Raw genomic sequence first — 14,546 nt, 5'->3', positions numbered from 1 at the left:
CGAGCGCGGGCACGCCGCGTCATTCGCCAACACAAGCAGGAGTGCTGGGAACGGTATGTCTCCACCATTGGCCTCCGTAACTCTCCATCGCTGGTTTGGGCCAAGATTATGCCACTCTATGGCTACCGGACTCCCGTCAGTGTCCCTGCGCTCTCACTGAAAGGAGCAGTTTGTGCTGACCCCAACACAATTGCCAACCACTTAGCAGATAATTTTGCTCAGAGTTCTGCTTCTGCGAATTATCCACTGGCCTTCTGCTCCCTGAAAGAGAGTTTGGAAGGTTGGAGCATTTCATTTCACATGCGACACCCTGAATCCTACAATGTTCCGTCCAGTGAGTGGGAATTTCAAAGTACCCTAGTCGCTTGCCCTGATACGGCTCCCGGGCAAGATCGCATCTACTGTCAGATGCTCAAACACCTCTCGGCGGACTGCCAGCAAAGCCTCTTAGACCTTTACAACTGTATCTTGGTCGAGGGTGTGTTCCCATTGCAATGGCGGGAAAGCATCTTAATCCCCATTTTGAAACCTGGCAAGATCCCACTGGAGGCAGACAGCTAACGCCCAATTAGCCTCACCAACGTTCTTTGCATGTTGTTCGAATGCATGGTGAGCCTGTGGTTGAGTTGCGTACTCGAGTCTCAGGGTCTACTGGCTCTGACTCAGGGTGGGTTCCGTAAAGGCCGCTGTGCCGCCGATAATCTGGTGAGCCTGGAGAATGCCATCCATACGGCGTTTGCCCGCCGTCAGCACCTCGTCGCTGTCTGTTTTGACATGCAGAAGGCATACGATAAGATATGGCGACGTCACATCCTCTCTACGCTCCATGGTTGGGGTCTTCGGGGTCCGCAACCGATTTTCATACGAAATTTTCTGTCGCATCGTACCTTCCGCATGCAAGTTGCGGCGGCCTCCCGTAGTCCCCCCCCCCCCCCCCCCCCCCCCCGCCTCAAGTTCAGGAGAACGGGGTACTGCAGGGATCTGTGTTACGTGTCTGCCTGTTTTTAATTGCAGTTAATGGGCTCGCTGTTGCGGTGGGAAGGTTTGTCTCAGCTTCCTTGTGTGCTGATGACTTCTGCCTCTGCTATAGCTCCATTGGCATTGTAGCTGCTGAACGTCAGCTGCCGGGTGCTATCCGTAAGGCACTGTCTTGGGCTGTAGCGCATGGCTTCCAATTTTCGGCTGTCAAGACCTGCGTTATGCATTTCTGCAGGTGATGCACTGTTCACCCTGAGCCACGGCTTCATCTTGACAGGGAACCTCCTGCTGTGGTGGAGACACATCGGTTTTTGGGTGTGGTTTCTGATGCCCAGTTGACATGGTAACTCATATTTGGCAGCTTAACCAGATGTGTTGACGGCATCTTAATGCTCTGTGTTGCTTGAGCCACACCAGCTGGGGTACTGACCGGTCTACCCACTTACGGCTCTACAAGGCGTTAATTCAGTCCCATCTGGATTGTGGGAGCCTGGCTTATAGTTTAGCATCCCCTTCCACATTGCAGGTGCTGGACCCTATCCTCCACAGTGGCATCCGACTTGCCACCGGAGCTTTCCGGACAAGCCCTGTAAAAAACATACTTGTGGAGGCAAGTGAACCCCCACTGCGGTTATGGCGCCAGCCTTTACTGACCGCTTATGCCACATGCGTTTGTAGCTTGCCTGGGCATCCAAATTATCGTCTCCTGTTCCCTCATTCTGTCATCCATGTCCCAGAACGTCGGCCCTGTTCGGGTTGTACGATTGCAGTTCGCATCAGAGAGCTTCTCTCTGGGCTTGAGGTTTTCCCTCTTCCACCTCTTTTCCGGGCCCCTCTGTGTACACCCAGGTGGTGTGTGCCACACCCATGCGTTCGGCTCGAATTGGCACAGGGCCCGAAGGACTCGGTCCTTCCTGAGGCCTTCCGCTGCCACTTTCTTTCCATCCTTGCCACATATCGGCCAAGGCGTTATCTGGCGTTATCTACATTGACGGTTCAATGGTTGCTGGTCATGTTGGTTATGCTCTCACTCTAGGGGACCATTACGAACAACACTAATTACCTGCTGGCTGCAGCGTTTTCGCTGCTGAGCAGGTCGCCATTTTTCGTGCCTTAGAGTATATCCGCTCCTGCTCAGGTGAGTCCTTCGTTAACTGTAGTGACTCCTTGAGTGGTTACAAGCTATCGACCAGTGTTTCCCCCATTCTTGTCTGGTGATGGCTATCCAGGAGTCCCTCCATACTCTTGCCTGTTGCGGCCGCTCTGTGGTCTTCGTGTGGACCCCTGGTCATGTCGGCATCCTGGGCAATGAACGTGTTGACATACTGGCCAAACAGGCTGTCGGTGCACTAGCCTTATCGATTGGGCTTTTGGAGAGTGACCTCGGGGCAGTTCTGCGGCAGAAGGTACTTCGCACCTACGGTGAAGAATGGCGCGCCCCGCCTTCACCAAACAAACTTCAGGCCATCAAGGAGGCTACCGGTGCGTGGCGCTCCTCCTTGTGGGTCTCTCACAAGGAGTCTGTTGTCCCCTGCCGGCTGCGCATTGGGCACACATGGTTGACGCACAGCCACTTATTGCTCCATGAGGACCCACCTCTATGTCGCTGCGGATCCGCTTTGATGGTGGTCCACATTTTGTTGGCCTGTCCGCTTTTAGCTTTGTTCAGGCAGACGTTTGCGCTGCCTGATATTCTCCCTGCCCTTTTAACAAATGACCCTGCCATGGCAGGCTTAGTTTTGCGTTTTATTCGGGCATGGTGCTTTTACCACTTACTCTGAGTGTTTGTCATATTTTTGTTTTCAGTCTGGCCTTTGGCCTACGATTTTCGACTGGGTAATTTTTTAGTTTGCTTCTAGGTGGTTGGCTTGTCTCTATGGTCGGCCAACCATTGTCACACTCTGTGTGATTTGAATTCCTTTTGTCTGGTCTCTGTCTGAGTCTTTCTTGTCCTGTGTCGTCTGTTGTCTTCTCCATTATTTGTTTTTATTCTGTGTGGGTGTTTGAAGTTTTGCAAAAAGTGATGACCATAGCAGTCTGGTCCCTTTGTAAGTAGGCTGTTTATGTCTTCTCTATGTAAGTAGGCTGTTTATGTTTTCTCTATGTAAGTAGCCTGTTTATGTTTTCTCTATGTAAGTAGGCTGTTTACGTTTTCTTATTGGCAACGTAACGTAGCGCTCAATATGAAAATCACTGGCTGTGCTGTGTGCAGTCTGTGGCTAGTTTGCATTGTTGTCTGCCATTGTAGTGTTGGGTAGCGGCAGCTGGATGTGAACAGCGCGTAGCGTTGCGCAGTTGGAGGTGAGCCGCCAGCAGTGGTGGATGTGGGGAGAGAGATGGCGGAGTTTTGAAATTTGTCATGAACTGCTATATTTGTATATGATTATATCATGGTAAATACATTGTTTGTTCTCTATTAATATCTTTCATTTGCTAACTATCCCTATCAGTAGTTAGTGCCTTCCATAGTTTGAATCTTTTATTTAGCTGGCAGTAGTGGCGCTCGCTGTATTGCAGTAGCTTGAGCAGCAAAGATTTTTGTGAGGTAAGTGATTTGTGAAAGGTATAGTTTAATGTTAGTCAGGGCCATTCTTTTGTAGGGAATTTTGAAAGTCAGATTGCGTTGCGCTAACAAAATATTGTGTGTCAGTTTAAGCACAGTCATATATAAATTGTTCAAAGGGGAAGTTTCACCTTCAGTCCCACAAACCAAGCAACCGGGACTGCCCTCAGAGGGGGCCTCCACAAGGAAGGAGCGCGCAATCAGAGACACTGGCAATCGTGGGGGATACTTCCGCAATGGTTTCCTCATCATCTACTATATCTGCTCACAAGCGAAAGTTAAATGAGTCTGAGCCACAGACGATTCTTCCATCAGTGCCACAGTTTCTTGTTGTTTCTCAGTCAGATGAAGGTCAAGACTTCTCCAGAGTCAACCCTTTCATTATTCAGAAAGGTGTCGACATAATTGTACGTCCTGTAAAGTCTTGTTCCCGATTGCGAAATGGCACCTTGTTGTTAGAAACAGTCAGTGCTCTCCGGGCACAAAAATTGCTGCATACTTACACACCTTCCCTATTTGGGTGGAAGCGCACCACACTTTAAATTCATCACGTGGGGTGGTTTATACACGCTCCCTCGACGGGTTTCCGACAAAGAAATTCAAAACTACCTGTCTGACCAGGGCATAACGGCTGTTCATCGAGTTATGAAAAGGGTTGACAAGGACTTGGTTCCAACCTGAACTGTCTTCTTGACATTTGACAGCATTCAACTTACACCGAACATAAAAGCGGGCTATGAGATAATTTTCGTTCGCCATTACATCCCAAACCCTACACGTTGCTATCGGTGTCAGCGGTTCAATCATACCAGCCACTCGAGAGATTGCCCCATTTTCAAAGACGAACGGCTCATTCAGGAAATCAGAGTGAAGGAAAAGGTGTCAACCTTTGTTGCTCGAAAGTTATTTGCCAGTCGTAGGCCACTGAGCCTCACGCAGGTAAATACAGCACTGTCCTTGCCTCTCCTTGACCTAAAAAGGAGGCAGTCACGCAGACTTGTGATCTCACCTTTAGTGCCACAGTCGTCAGATCGGCCAGTGCAAAGATCGCCGGCGCAACCTCCACACTCTCACCTGCTCACTCTATGGCTCACCCTTCATCGGGTTCTGCTAAATCCTGAGCCCCAAAATCAGACACCCGGACTTCCAAAAAAGAGCCTACTCGTGAAGATGTTTTACTTACCCCAACTTCACAACCGTCGATTTCTCCTTCATATCAACGTCTTGTTTCCAAGAAGGCTAATAAGAAACCCAGTTCCTCTCCTTTACCGCCACGGCATGGCTCATCTACAGCACCACGTGGCGGTAACCGCCCTCGGGCATCTTCTGTGTCGCCAAGGCACACAGCTGGCGGCCGATCGGCCGGCCGGTAGCTGGTGGCAGGAACTGCTCCCGAACAACCTATGGATCAGGATCTTCAGCCTTCGGCTGAATGCTGTTTCACGCTATGGGCCACAGGCTCTGAGCAGTCGTTGAGTTGATGGCAACCTTGGTCACACTCTTACCTTTCCTGTCAACCTTATGTCCATTGTCCATTGGAATATCCGCGGCATTCGAGGCAGTCGGGATGAATTGTCGAACCTCTTACGATCCTACTCCCGGACATCATCTGCCTTCAGGAAACAAAGCTGCGTCCCCACGAGCGCTTTGTTTTCCCTCATTTTCAGTCAGTCCGATTTGATCTCCCCTCCTTTGAAGATACTCCAGCACATGGAGGACTCATGATTCTTCTCCATGATACTGTCCATTATCACCCAATTCCCTTCGACAGTTCCTTCCAAGCTGTTGCTATCCGTCTTTCCCTTTCTGGATACACCTTCTCTCTTGGTGCTGTATACATTCCATCGTCCACACCAATGGCAAGAGCTGATATCCTTCATCTTCTTGGTCAGCTTCCGCCCCCCTATTTGCTGGTTGGGGACTTCAATGCCCACCACCCGCTTTGGGGATCTCCGCGTCTTTTTCCGCGTGGCTCGGTATCGGTAGACGTCTTCCACCAAGCGGATCTTGTTTGCCTCAACACTGGGGACCCTACATTTTTGTCTGCCTCCACAACAAATTTATCTCATTTGGACCTTTCGGACGGGACTGTTCCGCTAGCTCGGCGCTTTGAATGGTTCGCTCTTGCTGATAAACTCTCGAGTGACCACTTTCCATCTGTCCTTAGATTGCAGCTACAACTGCCAAATATGCGCTCTAGACGCTGGAAGTTTGCCAAAGCCAATTGGACACTTTTTTCCTAGCGTCGACGATGAAGTCACTCGTATTACGGAAGTTATTCTTACAGCTGCGGAAAGTTCAATGCCTCGCACCTCCGATTTGCCCCAGCTCCCCCCAGTTCCTTGGTGGAACCAGGCATACCGTGACGCAATACGTGAGCGGCGACATGCTCTTCGCGTTTTCCGCCACCATCCTACTTTGGCCAACTGTATCAGCTATAAACAGTTCCGTGCGCGATGCCGTCGCGTCATCCGCGATAGCAAGAAGGCAAGCTGGGACTTCTTTACTAGCTCATTTAACACCTTCAGTCCCTCCTCGGAAGTTTGGAGCCGGATTCGACGGTTATCTGGTGCGCCTAATTTCTCCCCGGTCTCTGGGCTCACTGTCGCGAAGATACCTTAGTTGACCTCGACGCAATTTCTAACTCATTGGGTCAACACTGTGCTGCGATATTGAGCACTTCAAATTACCCGCCAGCTTTTCTCCTGAAGAAACGTACAGCGGAAGTGCGACCTCTTGCTTTCTCCTCTCAAAATCGCGAAAGCTATAATACTGTTTTCTCCTATCAAAATCGCGAAAGCTATAATACTGTTTCCTCCATGCGGGAACTGCTACATACACTCTCTTCTTCTCGCTCTTCCTCCCAGGACCGGATGGTATCGACATCCAAATGTTGCTGCATTTATCATACCGTAGTCTGCGCTACCTCCTTCGCCTTTATAATCGAATTTGGACCGACAGTACTTTTCCCACAAGATGGCGGGAAGCTATCGTCGTTCCTGTTCCGAAACCTGGAAAGGACAGACATCTCCCTCTAGCTATCGCCCCATTTCTCTCACGAGTAGTGTTTGTAAGATTTTGGAGCGTGTCGTGAATTGCTGTTTAGCCTGGTGGCTGGAGTCCCGAAGTCTATTAACACCTGCCCTCTGCAGTTTCCGAAAGCATCGTGCTGCTGTTGACCATCTTATTGCTCTCTCCACTGATATCATGAACAATTTTCTCAGGAAACGCCAAACAGTAGCAATATTTTTTGATCTGGAGAGAGCATGCGATATGTGTTGGAGGACAGGTATCCTCCGCACACTGTTCTCTTTGGGCATCCGAGTTCGGGTGCCTCTTCTTCTTCGTGAATTTATGACAGAGCGCACATTTAAAGTGCGGGTGAACACTACTTTCTCCCGTACTTTCTCCCAAGAAAATGGGGTACCCCAGGGCTCTGTGCTAAGTGTTGTACTGTTTGCCATCGCCATAAATCCAATTATGGATTGTCTCCTTCCCAATGTCTCGGGCTTCCTCTTTGTGAACGATTTAGCGATCTACTACAGCTTTCAACGGACCAGCCCTCTTGAACGACGTCTTCAAGGATGTCTCTATCGCCTTCACTCTTGGGGCATCGAAACCAGCTTCCACTTTTCTCCCAGTAAGACCATTTGTGTCAATTTTTGGCGTCATATGGAGTTTCTTTCGCCTTCCTTACATCTAGACCCTGTCAACCTTCGGTTCGCAGACGTCGCTAAATTCTTGGGTGTTATGTTTGACAGAAAACTGTGCTGGTCCTCTCACGCTTCCTATCTCTCGGCTCGCTGTCTGCGATCCCTCAACACCCTCCGTGTCCTGAATGGTGCCTCCTGGGGAGCGGACCGAGTGGTCCTTCTCCACCTCTATCGCACCTTAGTGCACTCGAAATTGGACTATGGAAGCATAGTTTACTCCTCTGCTCGGCCGTCTGTTCTTCGGCATCTCGACTCTGTCCACCACCATGGTTTACATTTAGCGTCTGGAGCTTTTTACACCAGCCCTGTGGAAAGCCTTTATGCTGAGACTGCTGAACCTCTACTGTCAATTGGCTAGCTGTTCTTCTGAGTCGTAATGCTATCCATCTATCTTCCATGCCTGCTAATCCGGCCCATGACCTTTTTTTTTATGCATCCTTGGATTTAGAGAATGCAGGCCGCCCTTCCTCTCTACTACCACTGGGAAACCGCTTCCATCAACTGCTACGTTCTCTTTCCTTCCACATTCCTAAAACTTTCTTGACAAATTGGGGTACAGCACTGCCCTCGATCCGGCCCCAGACCTGCCTGCTCCGTGACCTTTGTCAGTTTCCCAAGGATGGTACCCTTTCACTTGTTTATCATTGGGCATTTGCTGCTCTATGCGCACAAATGAAGGATGCCCCATTTATTTACACTGATGGCTAAAAAACATCATTTGGTCGGAGTGGCCGTGCGTTTCTATGCGCTACAGTCTGGAACCGTGTGACCGCTACAGTCGCAGGTTCGAATCCTGCCTCAGGCATGGATGTGTGTGATGTCCTTTGGTTAGTTAGGTTTAAGTAGTTCTAAGTTCTAGGGGAGTGATGACCTCAGTAGTTAAGTCCCATAGTGCTCAGAGCCATTTGAACATCATTTGGTGTTGGGAGAGCCTATATTGTTGGCGGCGCCCCTAATCGATTTTGGCTTCCCACACCAGTGTTCGGTTTTTACTGTGGAGCTATGCACTGTTCTCCAGGGTGTCCAATACATCCATCGCCATATGCGTATGCAGTATATTATATGCACAGATTCGCTCGGCTCTCTCTTCATCTCCAAGCTCTCTACCCTGTCCACCCTCTGGTCCACTGGATTCAGGACTGCATCCACTTGCTCCACTTGGGGGGGGGGGGGGCGTCTCTGTGGCGTTCCTCTGGATACCAGGACATGTTGGTATCTGTGAAAACGAGGCGGCCGAAATAGCAGCCAAGGCTGCAGTCTCTCTTCTTCAACCTGCTATTCGCATGGTTACCTTCGCCGATCTATGGAGTGCTTTATGTTGCCGTGTTGCCCTTTTTTGGTATTCTCATTGGTCAACACCTTTCAATAACAAATTGTGGGACGTGAAAGCTCTTACCTGTGCTCGGACCTCTTCCTCCCGAACTCGTAGTCGGGAGGAGGTCATTTGACGTCAGTCATTTGTAGCTCTTTTTGGGGACCAACATCACCCCTTCTTTAGTGGCTTTTTAAGCTTTCCCTTTGTTTTTAGTTTCCCCACTTTTTTTTTAGTTTTATCTCCCATTGCTGCTGGTTTCCAGTTTGGTTTTTTACCTTTTCCTAAGTCACAGACCGGGCGCTAATGACCGTAACAGTTTTGCGCCCTGAAGCCATAACAAAAAAATTTCAAATTCAATACCTTCTATCCCTCCACCGGCGTGCCCTAAGGCTTCATCCTTTCCCCTCTCCTCTATCTCTTGTACACTACTGATATGCACAAACCTCCCCTTCTTGTTGATCTCCTCCAATTTGCTGATGACACCGCCTTACTAGCACTTTATCCTACCCTTCAACATTCCCAATGTACCATCAAAACCCACCTTGACCAGTTTACTGCTTGGTGCAACCAGTGGTTCCTCCGTATCAACCCCTCCAAGACCCAGACGATCGTCATAGGGTGAACCACCCGGTCCTTATGTCTCCACGATTTCTACCTCACCATATATGGCCGTCCTATCCACTCGCTCCTACCCACAAATACCTTGGCCTCACCCTCGACTGCCACCTCACCTGGACACTCCCATCTCCTTGCAATCCAACACAAAGCTCAACAGACTCTGCCTCCTGAAACTCCTGTTTGACTGGATATGGGAACTGCATCCCTCCACCATCCTTCACACCTACAAATCCTTGATCTGCCCCATCTTTTGTTATGCTAGCATTGCTTGGGATTCCACCCCTCCCTGGTTCTATAAGGTCCTCCAAATCCTCGAATGCCATGCACTCCGCCTCGCCTTCCACATCCGCCTTCCATCCCCCATGTGCATATTCTACAACCTCATCTCTTTTCCTCACTCTCTGCTCCTTTTCCTTGAACTCATCCACACTCTGTATATTGTCAGCTGGCTCGACCCTGCTCACCACTGGTGTCTCCCTTCCTCTCCACCCCCAGCCCATGGCCGTGCCTTTACCCTTGTATCCCACCCTCTCTCCATCTCCACACCATCCACCTCCCTTTGCAATGCCAATTCCAGAATCTACCACTCCCGGATGATGAGCTTCACCTTGACGTCTACCCTTCCTACGAACTCCAACCGCACCTTCCTCCTCCTAAGGGCTCCCTTTCCTCCCCCTCCTTTATCATGAGCACCCTTCCCCCTCCTATGCCACCTCCATCTCCTGTGTTCCCCTTCAGTGTCTCTTCACTCCTTCCTGCAATATCTTCTCTCCTCATCTACCACCCTTCCTGTCTCCTGCCTCTAGATGCGCTCTTGTTCCCCCATTTTCCTCTTCCTCCCACTCCCCATCACCCGTCCCCTCGTTTTTCCTCCACTCCGACCTCCAGTCCTTCAGCAGTTCCCTACATTGGTTTTTATTCTTCGTGAATGTTCCGCCGTTTCCAATGGTTTTGTTTTTTAAATGTCTCGTTCTGTGAGATTTTTACACTATTGCAGCCTTTTAGCTTGTGCTTGACTTCAGTGATTTTAAGTAAGCAACGGATTGCCAGCTGTGTTCTTTTAAATGCGGCCTTTTTCGATTCTTTAATTGTCCCCCAATGTCCCTGTATTAGTGTCTATTTTAATTCGCATCACCTCCATTTACTGTATTTTTATGTCACCTTATTACCCCTGCTTCTACGTAAGAGTTCTCCTTGTATTTTTGTTAAAGCCGTTTGGCTGAAGAGCAGTAGGCAGTGCCACTGCCAGTCCTCTCCTGCCTATATGGGGCAGAAGAATGAAATTACAATAAAGGAAAAACAAGCAAGGTAGACACTCTTTGCGCAGTGGCAATATCGTAACCAACGAGGTGCGATTATTGCTAGTTGAAACCTTTTACCAATAACTCACCAGAGAGACGTGAAGTACCGTCTCTGTGGCAATTTTTGGCAGCCTCTAATGGGGTGTAATTCTAATGAAAACAGTGCCTCAAGGTGTGATTATCTGTGAGCTCAGTCTGTTATTGTGGAAGTGTTTGGCTGTGTTCGTTGATGAATTATATACAGTCTCTGAGAGCTGGTGAGAAGCGTTCTCCTCAGTGTAACATGTTGGGCAACGGCTATGTGTGAATAAAGACGCCAATGTGGACAGTTGAAATGTGGTTCTGTCTGTTGGCAATTCTTGCTCCATTGCATACTTGTGGTATACACATGCAGTGGTTACTGATAAATGTAGGATTTGACAAAACTTCTGTCAGAATTTAGTGGAGGAGACTAGGGCAGTACAGTGAGAGTTGGTGAGTGTGTGGGAGGCAGGTGTTGTACTTAACCCTTTGACTGCTGGAGGCGCACCATCCGGTTGGAGCGCTGAGGCGTCCCGACCAGCGGTGTAATCCGCATACCTGAGCTGCTTGCCTGTCCGTCGGAGCCGCCGCCGGGACCGGATCGACCCGCTCTGTCCAACCCACCCTGTGCTGAATATCTCTCGGCTGATTACAACTCGTGCGGAGGCAGCGTGAATTTTTGGCGACTTTGAACTGTAATACTGCGGGCAATAGTTTTGTAAAGAAATCGCATTTGGCCATCTTGTGTAACTTTCTGCGTTCTCTTAAGAATAATAATGAATAAAAATTTAGTAGCCATATTGAGCCAGAAAATTATAGGTAAATCGGCCAAAAAAATAGGCACCTGAAAAAAATTTGGAAGTTTGACTTCTTGCTGGTCATTTTCATAGCACTTTCCAGTAGTGACTGAATTGTGCGCAAAATTAAAGATTTTGTAAAAGCGTAAAAAATGCGGTATATTGGTTCTGATTTTGCTAAAAAAACTATGCTCTGTAAAACATACCAAGCTGTATAACTGGAATGAAAGTTGGGCGCGAAAATCAGGCCCGAAAATACTCTAAGCTTGGGTTTCGTATATCTAATAGAGTGAACGCACGATGAAAATGAAATTTAGAGTGCGATAGATTGACAGCACAACGATAAGGAATAAAATTTTTTATTCCCTTACCATTTTCCAGTAATCTACAAATTAGTTGAAAAGATGTGGATTTTTATGTAAGCATGATAGCAGGGTATATTCGATACATTCGAGCAACAAATTTTACTACTCCCCAAACACCCAAGAAGAATGAGTTTAACTTCCAATATTTGCTAACAAAAGAGGCAAAATAGCAAGTAAAATCGCAGTGAGAGAAGAGTTTTAACTTTGGCATGTTGTTCTTCGTTGATCAATGGCGTTTAAATCAGTTATGGAAAACATGTTTATACAAGTAGATCGGATGTGATCTATATTTGTACTACTAATGGTAAAAGAATACGAGGGTGAGTCAAATGAAAACCTTAAATATTTTTTAAATATTATTTATGGAGCAGAAGTGGTACAAAGCTGTATCACATTTCAACATAATCTCCCGCACGCTCAATGCCCCCTCAGGGGACTCAGCATTTATGTGCTGGGTACGGGCTTGGCGAACCCGGGATCCCCGAGCTGGGGACTGGTGTGCGCCGCCAGTCCTCTGACACCGTAAGCTCTGGGCATGCTTCAGCGACCACCGTGTGGCGTAACGGTGGAACGTTGTGTGTCGCAGGGACCGGGGATCATGGCTTGATTGCCTGGATCGCGAGGATGGTACATACCTCTATAAAAAACCCTTCAATCTTAAGGTGTGCTGCGCGCCGATAAGATGCATGGCTGTTGAGGTGGAACAGTCGCTAGCGGGCGACCTCTGAGGAACCTGCCGCACCTCAGTTGTATAAGGCTTACCCAGGCATGCGGGCTCTGTCTGGGCTGACGTTTCGTTCCCTAGCTGCTCGTGGGACGCACATGGCAACCACGTATTTCCCTTCATCATCTTCGCAATCAGTCAAGCGCATGAGGGAGGCTAGTCCTCCAGATATTCAGATGGAAAAGAGTAACAGGGCTCATGGAGTCGTAAATGACAATGTTTTCATCGTGATAAAGAGGAAGGAGGGCTCATTTGAAAAAGTGTCTCCTTTCTACATACATAAAGGTTTAGAAGGACTCGCAGGTACACTGAAATCTATCAAACGCCTGAGGAATGGTACGCTGTTAGTTGAGACTACTAGGGCAAAGCAAGTGGAGCTGCTTCGGAAGTCACCCAAGTTAGGTGAGTATGATATTACTGTCGAGTTGCACAATGCCCTCAACTCCAGTAAAGGTGTTGTCACCTGCCGTCATTTAATGGATATCGATGTCGACGAGCTGAAGTAAGAATGGGCAACACAGGGGATTGTAGACGTGGAACAAAGGACACGTAGGAATAATGGAGTTATTGAGAAATGTGCCACCTTCATTGTGACTTTCAATTCGCCTGTCTTACCTGAATACGTTCTGGCTGGTTTCCTCCAACTTAGGGTTCGGCCTTATATACCTAACCCTATGCGCTGTTTCAAATGTCAGCGATTTGGCCATACGACAATGAGTTGTGGGGGTGAACCAACCTGCGGTATATGTGGCAAGGCAGCTCATGAAGCTGGGACCAACTGTGCATCTCCAGCGCTGTGTATCAACTGCTCTGGGAGCCATCCCGTCTGGAGCAGAGACTGCCCCGTCTTTGTGGAAGAACGAAAAATTCAGGAGATCAAGGTGACAAAGCGGCTACCTTATGTGGAAGCCAAAAAAGAGTATAGGGCTACAAAACCCTCTGTCTTTGCCACATCCTATGCCTCCTTGGTGCACAACCGTGCGTCGCGAATAGACGCTTCGACGCAGACCATGTCCAGCGTCGCAGTATCCTCCACCAATACCTGTACCTGCGTTTGTACATGCCAGAGCACTCCCACTAACGATATAGCTATTCAGGCTGCTCCGCCTGCACCAACCGCTATTGCAGAGAAAGCTCCAGTGAAGCCTTCGAAGACCCTCCAGAAACAGAGTGCCTCTCCACTTCCCCCATCCCCGACTTCCACAAAGAAAACGGTACCAGGGAAAGGGGCACGGCGTTTGACGTCAAACCTGCCAAAGGCACCATCGGATGTCATCATGGCATCCCTGACTGATGAGGAGGACATCGTCATGGATTTTGATACCTCTTCCCCAGAACCTGGCAGCCCCTCTGCTGCCACTCGCTCTACAAGTGCCTCACCAGCGCGGCGCAAAGACGGGGGGAAATCTAAACCGAAACGCTGATATGGCTCCCATACTGCAGTGGAATCTGAATGGAGTCAGACCTCGCTTTGCAGAATTGCAGCTGTTAGTACAGGAAAACCCCATTTGCATCTCTTTGCAAGAGACACATTTTAAAGAGACTGACACGCCTGTACTTACGGGATATCACATGTACAGGAAAGACGACCTGACTGGTAATAGGGTTCAGGGTGGGGTGGCAGTGTTCATTAAGGACACATTCCACTCCTCACCTGTGACCTTAACCACAACGCTACAAGCGGTTGCAGCTCGGATCCTGGCCCAGGTTAATGTTACAGTGTGCTCCTTGTATTTACCACCCACTGAGCTCATTGACAGTGAAGCCCTCGCACGGCTCATTGATCAGCTACCCCGTCCCTTTCTCATTTTAGGAGACTTTAATGCTCATAATGCATTATGGGGTTCCAACAAAACCGGCCCCAGAGGCCAGATGATTGAGCAGTTGCTCAGGACTTCCGACGTCATACTGCTGAACACAGGTCAGGCCACCCATTTTAGCACCGCTTCAGGTTCGTCTTCTGCCATAGACCTCTCTATTTGTTCGCCTGTGCTTGCGGACATTGCTCAGTGGGTCGTCGACGACGACCTTCATGGCAGCGACCATTATCCTATCTGGCTCCATCTGTCAGTTGAAATGGGTCGTGTCGCACAGCCGCCAAAATGGTTGTTCCGGAAGGGAAACTGGACGCTCTACCGGCAGTTGGCTGTT

General features: G+C 49.0%; 1 pseudogene; it reads left to right on the top strand.

Annotated features, from left to right (window-relative positions):
* The first annotated feature begins 10,502 nt into the window (after nucleotides 1-10,502).
* LOC126425520 (U4 spliceosomal RNA) lies at nucleotides 10,503-10,631 on the top strand (annotated as a pseudogene).
* Nucleotides 10,632-14,546: the final 3,915 nt, after the last annotated feature.

This window comes from Schistocerca serialis, chromosome 10, assembly GCF_023864345.2.
Source record: "Schistocerca serialis cubense isolate TAMUIC-IGC-003099 chromosome 10, iqSchSeri2.2, whole genome shotgun sequence".
NCBI classification, from domain to species: Eukaryota; Metazoa; Arthropoda; class Insecta; order Orthoptera; family Acrididae; genus Schistocerca; species Schistocerca serialis.
This window is presented reverse-complemented; position numbering and strand designations above follow the sequence as displayed.